The sequence below is a fragment of the Xyrauchen texanus genome, chromosome 13, assembly GCF_025860055.1.
Source record: "Xyrauchen texanus isolate HMW12.3.18 chromosome 13, RBS_HiC_50CHRs, whole genome shotgun sequence".
NCBI classification, from domain to species: Eukaryota; Metazoa; Chordata; class Actinopteri; order Cypriniformes; family Catostomidae; genus Xyrauchen; species Xyrauchen texanus.
The window spans coordinates 38,557,082-38,572,485 of NC_068288.1; the positions used below are offsets into that span (position 1 = coordinate 38,557,082).

General features: G+C 37.0%; 1 protein-coding gene across 1 annotated transcript in view; it reads right to left on the reverse strand.

Annotated features, from left to right (window-relative positions):
* The window catches only part of LOC127654359 (receptor-type tyrosine-protein phosphatase gamma-like), a 159,907-nt gene that overhangs the window by 104,619 nt on the left and 39,884 nt on the right, over positions 1-15,404 (reverse strand). The window lies entirely within an intron of this gene.

Sequence of the window (15,404 nt, forward strand, 5' to 3'; positions counted from 1 at the left end):
GGATGGAAGAGTAGCCCTTCGGCGGCGCCGTCCACTGAAGCGAGAGCGGTGGAGACGTGGGATCGAAGTCCTGGCCGAGAGAGGCGCTGCTCCACGATTTAGAGAGCTCGGCGTGGAGTTCCGGCAGGAAAGGAGCGGCCGCGGCGCCGCGCGGTGACAGCTTTGAAGAAAACAGCCGCCGAGTCTGTTGGGAGCCTGCTCAGGGGCGGTGACCACTCGAGCCCGAGGCGGTCGACGGCCTGTGTGAGGAGGCGTATCAGTTCCCCTTCGACTCGGGCGCTGGTCCTGCTGGATTCCTGGGCCATTGAGGAGGCTTGTGACCACTCCTGCTGTCCGAAGCCATGATGGAACAGCAGCCTTTGTCCTCCGCCTCGCTCTCCGAGGTGGCAGCAGTGCGGCCGCTCGGCGGCAACTGCGCGTCCCGGGGGGGGCGGGGAGGGTGAACGCGATGCTCGAGGGAGGGGCTCCGGCGTGACAGTCGCTTCTAAAACCGGTTCCGGCAGCCTTTGGGAGCGGCGCTTCTTCCGGCGCGGCGAAACAGAAGGCGGTGCGGCAGCTCCGGTTTTGCATACTTCGAGTCGAGCCCGCAGGGTCGACATTGGAAGCTCCTCGCAGAGGTCGCATCCGCCGTCAGCGAGGGTGAGCTCTGCATGCCCCAGTCCCAGGCAGAGAGCGCAGATGATGTGTCGGTCTCCGGCGCTGAAAGGAGCGCGGCATGAGCCACAGGAAGTGCGAGGCATCTTTAAAAAGACGCTCGATACTCTTTTGTGAAGTTCGCTGAGGAACTTAGCTTGCTCTAAAAAAGGATACGTCGCCGGATGGCATAGCTCGCAGGATGGCTGAAGGTGGCGAAGACGGCCGGCTTCTTCGAGCGCTGTCCACGCTTGCTAGATGCCCCTCGAACGGCGACGCGGCTTCCAGTTCAGAGATGCGAAGAGCTTCGCTGAAGAGATGAAAATCAGGGTTCCAGCCTACGAACTACGCTTATATGCACTCTAGGGACGCCCTTTTTGGCGGGCTTTGATGCAGTGAGCGCGCGGACGCCTCTCATTGGATGCGAAGTTCGCCCAAGCTCGTCTATAGGCTGCAGCAGTTGCCGCAGAGCAACCAATGAGCTCGCTAGCTAGCCCGCTCAAGGTCTGCAGCTGCCGCACTGCGTTGACAATGGATACAAAATTAAGGATAATTTTTTGGCTTCAATATCTCAGAAAAGATTAATCTTTCCCGTAGCGTAAGCTAGCTTACGCAATACGAGAGAACCTCTCGTAAGAGAACTCAAATGTAATTGAAAGGATGTCATTAAAGTTTACTTTGGGCTGTTCACAGAGGACGCTCTCATTTCTTGCTTTCCATCTGTGTTATTGCATCTTTAGTCGTCGCATTGCGTCTTGCTGTTTTTTCTTGCTTCGTGAGTGTTGTGTTTTTAAGACTGTGCGTCACGTTAAAAGGCATCTCGAGACCTACGTGTTCTCTATTGCATTGCGTTCACTCATGCCATCCCAGATGTGTATGACTTTATTTCTTCTGCTGAACACAAACTAAGAATTTTAGAAGAATATTTCAGCTCTGTAGGTACATACAATGCAAGTGAATGGTGTCCTGAACTCTGAAGCTCCAAAAAGCACATAAAGACAGGACAACATATTCCATATAATTCTAGTCTCTTCACTTTTATAAAACTTTCCCTTTTTATGTTCCACAGAAGAAAGACATACAGGTTTAGAGGAACATTAAGCTAAAGTACATACAGTAATGACAGAATTTTCATTGGAATTTCGCCAAAAATCTGTTTATGGAAATATTAAAAAAAAATGTGCCTTAAGTTATTGTATTCATACGTGTATAAGTATGTGACTGAAGTGTGTTTAGCCAAATATAGAAGACTATCGGCAATATGAGGGTGCAATATGATTACTTTAGGCGCTTCAAGTTGTATTTAGATTGTCATTTGGGTAACATTATTATTTTTATTATTATTTCAGCATTTTCCTTATCCTGGGCCTATAATGACTGCCACACTGCAATTCTGATGTGAATGGCTTGGTGAAGTACCAAAATAGCAAGGTAAAAAAGGCCATAGATGAAATTATCCATGTTTATTGCCTTGGTACTTCACCTTTTTATGTTTCTGGTTGATTGTCGTTTCTAGACTTTGTTACTGATTGTAACCAGTTGTAGTTAGTACTACACAAAAACTATGTTAATTCTATTTAAATGTTGATGGAATTTTAATTTTTTTGTGTTGAGTAGAATAGTCATGTTACCTGTTTATTAAATAGGTTTATATTGTGATTTTATGCTGACTATATTGACTGATAATTACATGAAATGTATTTTAGAAATATCTAATGTGTTATTATATGAGTTCATACACTGTGTTTGTAATGGCTGTTTATAATTAAAGTAACAATTAATTTGTATTATTGGAGTTGCAGTTTGTAATGCTTCTGGAATGTTTACATTATTTTAATGTAATGTTATCTTTAGTGTTACATATGGTTAACCGTAAAGTTAAATATGTTTTCAATGTGTTTAATGAGTGATTACATGAATTAATATGTTTTTAAATTGTTCATTTTTTTAACTATTACTATTTTACTAGCCAGCAACAGTGTTGCCAGTATTATTCTCAATGTGTCATAGGACTGTAGTTCATTCCCTCATGAAAATGGTGAATTACAGAGTTTTGTACCTTTGTCTTTTTGTTTGATTTTAATAAAAAAAAAAAAAAAAAACATTTGTTGTTGTTGCTTCAAATCAATGTGTGTAATGTTGGTTGGTTGGTTTGGTTAATGTCTTAGAACCCTTTTATGAAGTATTTTATTTTTAACAGGTAATATACTTCCGCAAACAAGATGAAAAAGTTTTTTTATTTTATTATATTTTTTAAAGATAAACTTGTATAGAACCTTTTGCCTCTTAGTTTGATACACTTTGTAGAAGTAAACAAAAGCAGAAATTAGTTTTCTGGAAGTTTATTACACAATGATATTCTTATATTATTCCTGCAATAATGTGAGTTATGAAAGGGGGTACGACTCTAGCTTCAGGCACTTTGAAGTGGTTACACAGAGAAGAAAAACTACAACAAGAAACTAAAAATGTAAATGAATATATAAATAATTATATAACTTTTCAAATAACCATCTAGTGTGTAGCTGCATGTTCTGGAGTCCGCCCTCGAAATGTGTTAATTTCCTCTCGTCCTGTTCAAACTGAGAGATATGATCACATCCATTGTATGCAGAGACGATGTTATGGGTGGGGAGGGAAGTTTTGTCAAATAATCCCCTCCTCAACAAGAGTCAAGATTTCAACACCCTTGTGTTGCTGGGGTCAGTAAAAATGCAAAAAATCCCATACAATGAACTAAATGGTGACTGTGGCTGTCATTCTGCCTTAATGTTTCCTTTTGTGTTCCATAAGAGAAAGAAAGTTATACAGGTTAGAACAACCTGACGATGAGTAAATTAATTTTTATTTTGGGGTGAACTATCCCTTTAAGTCTTCTAAGCTTTGACAAGAACAACCTCTGAGCAATAACATTTTCCTCTGGGACAGGATGCAGTCAGAAAAACAATACCACATACCACTTCAATGCCTTCCACAGAAACTTTTTTCTTTGTACAGATTTGATTGCATTGGGAATCGAATTAATAACTTTAGACTCAATGAGTGCTACTGCATCATTTCTCTTCAACTATTACTCATTTCCCTCCAGATATAAACAAACAACACACAGACAGAGTCTTCTTTTGAATATTCTACTTTTGCTTTTCGCTAAGTAATCAACAGACATCTGAGATTATTTTAAAGAGATATTTTGACCAAAACTACAAATTCTGTCATAACTTTCTCACATTCACGTTCCAAATAACATTCCAAAAGTACATACTGGTAAAAATGTTTTCATAAATATCATAAAACCGGTTCATATAATTGACTCATGCGCTATATTCCAAGTCTTCTGAAGACATATGCTAGATTTGTGTGTGGAACACACTGAAATTGTATTTTTTATTTTTGGGCAAAGTATTCTTTAAGCATCCAATTTCTGTAAGGCTGCTAGCATCACCGTGAAAAATGCTCTACCGCGGTGGTAGAGTGCCACTGGCGGTAATGCATGTGACGTTAATATATCTACTTAAATAAAAGACCTTACGAAAACTTAAATTAAAAAATAAATTCCTGAAATGGTGCCATTTATTGAGTATAATAGAATATTGGATCTTTAGTAACTGTGTTGGGGATTATCCACCATAGGGATGTATACATTTAAAATGTTCTAGAGACTTTGACATAGATTTAGCACTACAGAGTACATTGTAATTACAGTGTATTCATAAGATATGAATTTAGCAGGGATCGGCGGTTTTATGTCTCGACAAAACAGCTTAGTCAAAAAATATCCTCACAATACCAAGACTGAATCATCTCAATAAACAATATTTTTCATTCTCCTAAAAAACTGTCAGTGCATTTGTAATATTTTGCAGTGTTGTTTGTTTCTCATCATATTTTGTCAAGTTTGAAGTAGAATTGTTAAAATGATCCTCATAATCCCCATTTTGTAAACGGAATCAAATACCAACTCGTTGATGTGGAATTTCGTTGAAAAGATTCAAATCGTATTTTGGAAGTGTATACAGTGCGACTGGAAACATCATATGAATTAAAAGCATTTAACAATTGAAAAGTTTCCATCAAAGGTGGGACTGAACTCTTTCATTATTGTCCAGCTGTTTAGTGATATATTGTCATATTGAATATTGGAGTTTAACAATTTATTTATTTATTCTCCTCTTTTCTCCCCAATTTGGAATGCCCAATTCCCATTGCGCTCCAAGTCCTTGCGGTGGCGTAGTGACTCGCCTCAATCAGGGTGGTGGAGGACAAATCTCAGTTACCTCCGCATCGGAGACCGTCAGTCCACGCATCTTATCACATGGCTTGTTGAGCGCATTACCGCGGAGACCTAGCGCATGTGGAGGCTTTATGCTATTCTCCGCGTCTCCGCGGCATCCGCGCCCCACCAAGAGCGAAAACCACTTTAAGGAGACCACCAGGAGGTTAACTCAATGTGACTCTACCCACCCTAGCAACCGGGCCAATTGGTTGCTTAGGAAGCCTGACTGGAGTCACTCGGCACGCCCTGTATCGTTCACCAGCGGTGATTGGCCCTTAACCACCACTGTGGTAAAAAATTGCCACTGGGTCAGCACTAACTTTATGTCCCTCTAAATTTTATTATGTTAAGCAAATCCTATCTAATCTGAATTCAAATTTGTTTTGTTTTTTTTCAGCGAGGACAGGCACTTTGCCACAGAAAGCATGAGGATGATATAGGGGATGGATTTCCCAGACAAATTGGTTCCTGTCTTTGCAATTTATCATTACAAATTATGAGGGCTCTTCTTGCATTACCATCTAGGTTGGCCATCTTGACCCATCAATCACAAGGTTGCAAGGGACACAGAAAAATTATGCTGAGGAATGTTGATCTGATTTATTCCAGTAGCCAACCACAACCGGCTGTCAAATACACAGCTCACATAGTCTTCTTTTAGTAAGCTTGTACGTCGATTGTTTGTACTTTTCCTGGTCCCCATCAGCTTTCATTGTATGCAGATGAGCAGCTGAGACATTTAGCTAAACTTCTCCTTTTGTTTTCCATGAAATACAGAAAGTCATAGGTGTTTGGAAGAACATGAGGGTGAGTAAATGATTACAAAATCATGCAGGAAGAATTGTTATATGGAATGCAAAACTATGACTGAAACCTAAAAATGCAAACTACTCCTATAATGATAGCATACTGTGACAACCGAGAGCTGTCAAACACAGATACTCTCTTTTTAGCACAAAGTGAATATTTGCTCAGATACAGTGAGAGGAAGGGGGAGGAAAATAGATAGACAGGGGAGCGCGAGCAAGAGAGGAAAGGAACGAGAGAATTCTGGCAGAAAAAAATGAAAACCTGGCAGAATATGAGAGGGAAAATATGAGTAATTATTTGTGCCCGTACTTCCTGGAGGGACCCTGCAGTGTGGCATATTATCTGTCCTTTTTGAAAAATACCTTCTCACACATTTTAAATAATCCATAATCAAATCTCACATGCAAGCTTTATATTCAGTTCCTTAAATTTCTTGAGCAGAAACAAAATAGCTGTGCTTATAGAGTCTTTGTGTCTAAATTACATTCAAATACCCGCTTTACATATATTTGGATTAGACAGGTAAAAAGGCGCAATAAAAACACACACACACACACACACACACGTGAAAATTTGTTTAACAGGGAAGTCATTTAAAATGACAAATGCAGCTGCAAAGGTAAGTCACGTTAAGTAAACAGGCAATTAGCGGTATGTCTTAGCAATTAAAGAGACTTGATGATTAGCACATTGATATGTCCATTTTCAGAAGCGACAGTTTGCATAACTGAGTTCCAAAAATACTGACAATATCAGAATTTGCTGGCACATCAGTGACAAAACGTACAAAATTATTTATTGTGTCAAAAGGGACAGTCTAAAAGATTATGACCGAATATGCCAAGCATGGACAAATTGCATGATCTGCACTCTAAATTTACAGACAGGGACAGATGTAAAAATCACTGAATAGCAGTGAAAATGCTGCTATGTAAAAAAGTACAGCCTCAGAAGAGCTGTAGTGTAGTGGTTGCCACACGTGCTCTCACAATGTTGCATTATGTGGTGCTCATATGGTTGAAAATAGTTTGTGGGAGGCTAGTGATATACCTTATATCCCATAAACAAAGTCCATTAAATGAATACTAATACATACAATGGATAAATATATTTCAACCAAATATAACTCCATTCAGCCTCCTGAGCAATGAAAAATCAACATCTGAGCAAAAAAAGCTTCCTTTGAGAATTCCTGATCCTGTTCAAACCACTGTCCCCTTCATTTCCTACCCTTTCTGTTATTATTTCTACCAAAACAAAAACGTAAAAAATGTACAGCCTTAGAGACTGCCACCAAACTGATTCTACGGAAGAGGATTAGGGCCAAGCAATAATAAAAAAAAATAAAGCCATCTCGAGATTAAAGTCATTATAATGCGAGATTAAACTCGTTAAATTTCGAGAAAAAAGTCGAAATACAATCTTGAGAATAAACTCATTAAATATCGAGAATAAAGTCGTTGTGTTTCGAGAAAAAACTCGTTAAGTTTAATCTCGCATTATAATGACTTTTTTCTCGATATTTAATGAGTTTATTCTCAAGATTGTATTTCGACTTTTTTCTCGAAATTTAACGAGTTTAATCTCGCATTATAATGACTTTATTCTCGAGATGGTTTTATTTTTTTATTATTGCTTGGCCCTAATCCTCTTCCGTATGATTCAGAACCCTTCTGGAACAAAAAAAAAAAAAAAAACTAAAACTTTACATCAAGAGCTTCACAATGTTGAAATTTATTACAAAGCTGCTACTCAAAAATGTCTGTATTGAAATATGATCTAATGACTCATCTTTTTTTGCCTTCCTTACAAACTTATATGACTACTACGCCTGTTTCCAATTACTAAGCATGATAATAAGTGTTGTGGAAATGTAGAAATAAAAAATAGCACATTATATTATTGCATTACTTCAAAAAGTAATTAACAACACATTAGTTACTTTTGAGTTTTGTTTTTTTTTAGTTCCTCACCATCAAATGGCTAAGGCCACAACCACATTAAAGGAATATATTGGGTTTAATACAAGTTAAGCTTGATCGACAGCATTTGTGGCATAATGTTGATTGCCACACAAATTTGCCCCTCCTTTTCTTTAAAAAAATCCAAAATCAAGATTATGTGCGGCACTAACAATGAAAGCGAATGGGGCCAATTATTGGAGGGTTTAAAGGAAGAAATGTGAAGCTTATAATTGTATAAAAGCACTTGCATTAATTCTTCTTTAAAACTTGTGTATTATTTGAGATGGAAAGTTGTTAAAATGTATGCTTTATGGTTGTTTTTTGCATTACGTCGGCATGGCAATGGTTGTAAAATTGGACATAACTTTACACAGAAAAGGTAAGTATGTGATTTTATCATACTGAAATAACATGCATATTATTTAAATCTTGTGATTGTACTTTTGAAACAGCGAGTATTTTCTTTTCACAAACTGGACCCATTCACTTCCATTGTGACCCAGATCTATGCTTTGTTTAAAGAAAATATTTTTTTGTGGTCATCAACACCACAAATGCTGTTGATAGAGCTAAACGTACTGAACCCGGAATATTCCTTTGACACATTTCTGGTCTAAATAAAAAATAATAAAAACAAATTGTGTTTATTGATATCGTGTTCTAAGTATGAGGTACTAGAGACCTCATATGTTTTCAAAGTCTCCATTTTTGGTGGAGGAAAACTCATTCCAGTGTGGATGAGTGTCATAAACATAGCAAAATCAATGCATTTTCAAAAGAAATTGTATGTGTGTAAATGGTCCCATGACTCTCTCTCTTCCAAAATGGAAGCACTATGCTTGGCATGGAGGTGTTTTTTTTTAGTCCAAGTTGTATTTTTGCTGTGGAAGTTTTCTCTCTCCCTTTTTATGCCACTTGGAGTGTATAAAGCTTCATTGGTTTTAATGTGTGCTATCTTTGTCGCACTGCGCTGGTCGTTTGATGTGTAAACATGGTGACACACACTGTGTTGGCCCACACGACTATATTGTAGGGAGGAAATAGGTTTTCAGATGTATTCGTCTGTAAATAACCTTTTCGATGTTAAAATGTTTTTTCCATTCTTATTTTACATGCCAAACATGAAAAAGATTTCAACAGAGTGGCTCTGCATGCAGCACTATCAAAACATTGCTCAAAACATAGCAACATGGGCTCAACTAATAGCGTGAGTTTGAGGTGGAACTAACTTTTTTGTTCGACTAATGGTAGACGGAGAGTGTTCGTGAAAACCCAACACCTCATCATGACACCAAACAATGTTACTTTTTTCCTAAAATGTTATGCCTGTATAGTTATGTTATGTCAATTTTAAATAATGTTTGTTGATTGGTTGGACTCTATGCATTCAAGTTATGAGACAAGTTGTATGATATTTTACGATTTTACCATCTCATTGTCATGAGACATGTTGAGAAACCTGTTTGAAAACCACTTGGTTTTAGAAGAAAAATACACTCTAAATCTTTAAATAAGTAGAAAATAATAAAAAAAATAATTTAGAAAAAGTAAGTAATTTGTGTTGATTTGATTATTTGTAACCCTCAACACAGTTAATGAGAGATCACCATTGGTATGGGCATCTTATGGGCAGTTATGGTTGCTCTTATGATTGCTCTGCTAGGAATACGAAAAGATATTTACAGGTCTGGGTGCAGCTTTTGCAAATGCTGCCCCTTCATGATCATGCCATTTCCATGAGATACTGTTTTCATACAAGCAGTTAAGAAAAGAGTGGTGAATCGCAATGTGTCACTTTGTGAACTTTCTGTGAAGTTCTGGAATGCAGAGTGAGAAATAGATTTCTACCTCCTTCATCCTTCACAGAACTGGAGGCTTTTCTACTTGAAGAATGGTGCAATATTCCAGTTGAGATTGTGCAGAAAGCTGTTCTAAAGGCAAAGGCTGCCCCCACGTCTTGTTAGGTTCCTAAGATCAATATGGTGTTAATATTATTTTATCAACCACCTGTAGAGGTATGGTTTAATAAAGACAGTGTAATCCTTTATATGTCACTGGCATGAAATCATATAAATAATGCTGATTTGCATGTAGCAGCATAATTTTAACATGGTGAAAATGCAATGTAAACATGATTGGAAGTCCAAACTCAACATGTATGCATTTTTTGTGCACACATAATATACAACATCTGAACAAGCAAATGACTGATAAAGAGTGTATGATAAATCTCCTTCATATATACATGCTTGGTTTTTTTCATACTTGCATTCTTCACAATAAGTTGCAGAATGCAAATGTGTAACTCCTGAAATAGAGTTCAGATAGAAGGTTTTTTTGGTAATCTGTAATTCTTCATGCACCTGTCAAGCTTTGATTTGCTGTCACTGAGAAAATAGGTTTAAAGAAGGAAATGGTAAAGAAGTAAGCCTGCAGAACCCTTCTGGCACAGAAATGATTGTGCGAGCATGAAAGGATCTAGCACATTGACTCAAAACTTAAAATGCTTCAAATGTCACCCAATTTTTAAAGAGCATTAATGCCTTAACTAAAAAAAATACATACAAAAAAAGCAGTTAGCAGCATGGATTGACCTAAGAATGACAAAGGGATTGTTCAGAAAAGCATCAGTTTAATAAGGCTGGTTCGCAACAAGGGCGAGAAATAACATTTCACAAATTCTAAACTTGGCTGTTGTACTTACAATGTTGGGAATCAGAATTGTCAATTGTTAAAGCTCTGTAAATTCTGCGGCACTAACACAAAATAAAATTGCTAAAATAATCACTGTTTTCAAACATTTTCCAGAGGATTCCAAATAGATAGTCCCAAACTCCCAAACTCCCGCCATTGGTCGATTAGTCATTTCAAATTTTGATAGTGCTGCAAAGTTACACTTTTTTATGAGGAAATAAACCTAAAAATGGCTTAATTTTAGTTGACCGCTTAATAAGCTGGGAAAATAGAAATCATTTTAACATAGAAAAATATTTGCAAGATCAGATGTAGCATCCTGATACAACAAAAACCATCAAACGTTGGAATTTGGTGTTTTTTTTAACATTTATTAGTGTGGTGTAAACTAGCTTCTAGAAAACAGATAAGGCACACTCAGTATGTTGCAGACTGCATAAAATATTTTTGGTTGTAAAACGTTATTTTATAAAGTTCATTTTAAGGTCAACCTCACATGACACAATAGCTGTGGAATAGCTTTCCCTAACTGAGGAATCATTTACCAATTTCCACTTAGTTTTTATACCATTCCATTTTTACCACCTAGCAAGCAAGAGTACATAGGTTAATGCCAGGATCAGAAATTAAGAAGGGCTCAGTGCAAAAATGCCCCTAAATTCAAAATGAGATGGCGAAAAATGCCCTCATAAAGAATTCTTTAGTTTTGTAACATCTCATATAGTTCTTAATGTTCTATTATAGTCCTAGTTATACATATTATAGCATACAATACGAGTTGATGTAGATTTAACTCTTTCATTACTCATTCTTGAGATTTTGTTTAAATTAATTGATTACATTGATGTTTTTGACATAGATGAGATACAGTTTGTGCTTAAATGGTTAGAAAAAAAGCCCTAATAAAGGCAAAAGATGCCCGTTAAAATTAAATCCAGGGGGCAAATATTGCCCCTTAATGTAATGTAAATGCATGCTTTCTAAAGCAGCATCCTAACCGAAATGGAATCTCATAAGTGACTAATTTGGAATGTTCTTACTTTAGCAATATTGGATTCCAAACAAATAATGCTCCTCCAATGAAAAACACACTAACGATTGATTCCAATAGATTTTGACATTAGCATGACGCTAATCTAATGAAGCAGTATTCTAATAAACATACAAATACATAGCACATAGATTAACTGTTTTACTAAAGTAGTCTATTTTCACTTAGCCTCAACGATGAACATTCCTATTCTTTTCAGTAAACCTTTTACTTTTAAGTGCATAATTAAATAATAGTGCATTTACTGCGTAGTTAACATTTTTCTCCATTCTCCATCTAGCCTTCTGCTAATTGCTGACAATCTTGTCTAATGTTTTCTTATCAAATGTTGTCTAGATAAGCAGCACACTTGTTTTTGGAACAGAGAATTTTCCAAAAACATCCACAAGTGTTGTGTAATACTATGCTTTTTTAAAAACCTCCAAAATACACTGGTATAACTTTTAAAAATGTTTCCATTCCTTCAGTTCAGACAATGGTCTCTACAGTCCATTGAACATCAGCTCTTGTGGTGTTAAGTCAAACCAACAAGTGATGTTGGCAGTCAGTTTTACCTGACACTGAAAACAAAAAAGCATTGCTCTGACACAAACAAGCTGCAAAACAATGAAATTGATTCCAAGAGAGAGAGAAAAAAATACAAGTTAGTGTCTAGTGAGAGGAGAAAAACAAGCTTATTGTCGAAGGAAAAATGTGTGAATGACAAGCAAGCGCATAAGCAAGTGCATAGACAGCTATTACTTAAAAATTGAATCATAAACTCCACATACTGACTACCCTCATTAATACTTTCAGAGAAACTCCATTGCAACCACAGCTGTACCAGATAAACAACAGCATCTGTTGAACACACTAAATAGAGAGAAATCACAGAAACTTGTGGAATATCTACAGTATAGAACAGGCGCGGACTGGCCATTGGGAAGTTCGGGAATTTTCCCCGGTGGGTCGGCTGCGAAACGGGGCCGAATGGGCAGCGATAAACTGAAATGGGCTGCCAAATTTTGACAGCGACACCACCCCAATCCCCCTCCCCCATGCTCAACTATTTTTGGACTGGTTTCTATGTAAAATCCCAGGCCAATTACTCTTACCAGTCTGCCCCTGGTATAGCATGTCTAACATTCACAAGGAAATCTGCTTGGAAATAAAAGCAAGAGGAAAATTGTGTTTCTCTTTCTTAGCTCAGGAGATTAAAAGGAATATTCCGAGTTCAAAACAAATTAAGCTCAACTGATAGCATGTGTGGCATAATGGTGAATTTATTTCAACTCGTCTATCCTTTTCTTGAAATAAAAAGAGCACAAATCGAGGTTACAGTGAGCCACTTAAATGGAAAAGAATAGGGCCAATTTATTGAAGGGTTTAAAGTCAGAAATGTGAAGCTTATAATTTTATAAAAGCTCTTATATTAATTCTTCATGTATTATTTGAACTGTAGAGTTGTTTAAATCATAATTACATCATCATTGCAACAAAGTTGTAAAATTGGCTGTAACTTTACACAGAAAAGATTAGCAAGTGATTTTATCACATTAAAATCGTGTTTACACACGTATTGTTTGTGTCTTGTGGCTATACTTATGAAACAGTGAGTATTTTAATGTTACGGATTGCCCCCATTAACTTCCGTTGTAAGTGCCTTACTTTTATTGTTCTAGTCACAAATTGTATGAAGAACTTTTATTTTGTTGAGTAATGATGGAGCAACCTAATTTGTGTGAAAAGTAATAACTACAGAATGAAAACAAAAATAATAATAATAATTTATTTGAACCTGGAGTAAAATGCCCCCAGGGGGGTTATATTGATGTAGCGTAGATAACAGGGCAATAGTTATAGGGTAAAAGCTATTTGTCAACATTAATCTCCATTGTGGTTGGATTAGTCAATGTGAACTCAGTTTGAACACTTTCATAAAAATTATATTCCCCCCACATAAGAAAAACTATGTGTTTAATGGGGGCCATTAGACCCTGCAACAGGGGGGCTTTTTACCCCAAATAATAGCCTTTTATTTATTGGACACATATTGATGTATATACACTGGCTATCAAAAGTTTGGAAAAATTTATGGATTTTGCTGTTTTGGAAGGAAATGGGTACTTTAATTCAACAAAGTGGTATTCAACTGATCACAAAGAATAGTCAGGAAATACTGATTTTAAAAACAGCACCATCACTATTAGAAAAAAAGTTATTTTTCATCAAATTTAGACAGGCCCCTTTTCCAGCAGCCAACTCTCCAAAATCTTATCCTTGAGTAATCAAGCTAAATTGCTAATTTGGTATTAGAATATAACTTGCCATTATATCAAACACTGCTGAAAGCTATTTGGTTCATTAAATGAAGCTTAACATTGTCTTTGTGTTTGTTTTTGAGTTGCCACAGTATGCAATAGACTGACATGTCTTAAGGTCAACATTAGGTCAAAAATGGCGAAAAAGAAACAGCTTTTTCTAGAAACGCAAGTCAATCATTGATGAAAGAAAGCTAAACAATGCTTGAATTTCTACCCACTTAACACCAGTTTCATGCACACAGTATAACAGTAAAGAGAAGTATCAGGGGTGCAGGCCTTATGGGAAGAATTGCAAGGAAAAAGCCACTTTTGAAACAAAAAAAACAAAAAGAAAAGGAAAGAGTGGGCAAAGAAACACAGACACTGGACAACAGATAATTGGAAAAGAGTGTTATGGATCTTAACGCCATTGAGCTTTTGTGGGATCAACTAGACTGTAAGGTGCATGAGAAGTGCTAGACAAGACAGTCACATCTATGGCAAGTGCTACAGGAAGTGTGGGGTGAAATGTCACCTGGGTATCTGGACAAACTGACAGCTAGAAAGTCAAGGGTACATTGTGATCAGTTGAATGCTACTTTGATGAATAAAAGTACTAATTTCATTCCATGAGAGCAAAATATGTACACTATCAAAATCACCTTGAACAGAATTGGAAATGATAAAAAAGTATTGTTAATATCTCATCTGAAACTCTAGAAGAGACACATGTGAGATTACTGGTGTCTATTTCTCAAGAGAAAATTCAGAGAAGTAGATGATGTAAGCAAAAGTACATATCTTAGCTGCCTAGGAGAAACAATTGAGATACAAAAATATCTTATTTGTGATTCTTCTTTCTCATGGGACCAACCGCAACAAATACTTGCTCTGAAAACAGTATCATTTGACATCGAGACCACTGGATCATGGAAATGACATTTCAAAATTGCTGCGTTGCCTATTAGAGCATGCACACTGAGAGAGGAAGCCTCATAGGGCTTGTCGCACGACTTCACATGGTAAACACAAATACATGGCTGCCAGGAAACACAAATGAAAGGAAAAGCACCATTTAAAGATCATTCCCTGCTAGAGGGCTGCTGGAACCGCAGGCATCAATGTTCCTCATGCCTCTGAGCACCAACAGAAGTCTAGAAGAACTACCAGCACTGATCTGTCAGAATTGATGAAGCGAGCACTTCAGCTGCCCAAAGAAATGAGAGGGAAAAAAAAAGAAATAAAAGAAAAAATACCAAGGATGTACTAAAAATAGGAGGGGAAAAGAGAGACAAAGGCGAATTCACAAAACAGTTGTAACACTTTTTTGTATTTCATCACAAAAAATGTATTCGTTATTAAATAACCACCCACAATCCAACAAGCCACTAAATGCACTGAAATAGCGCTGTGATTTCTTTAAATGAATTAATATACATACTTTTCAGCACAAACATGCTTCTTTTAAATTAGTTTTGTTATCATTGCATCTTATTCACAAAACTGAGCACTTTTTTCCTATTGCAATTAACATCGAGCTATTAGTACATTTCAACATGAGTTTGAAATTTGACAAGATAGGTTACTATTCACAATCATTGATTGGATGTTTGCCAGTGACATGGATTGATTCATTTTTAAATACCATAGATGTATGAAATACGAAAAATGCAGAAGTCTTTGGAAGAGTTGGATCA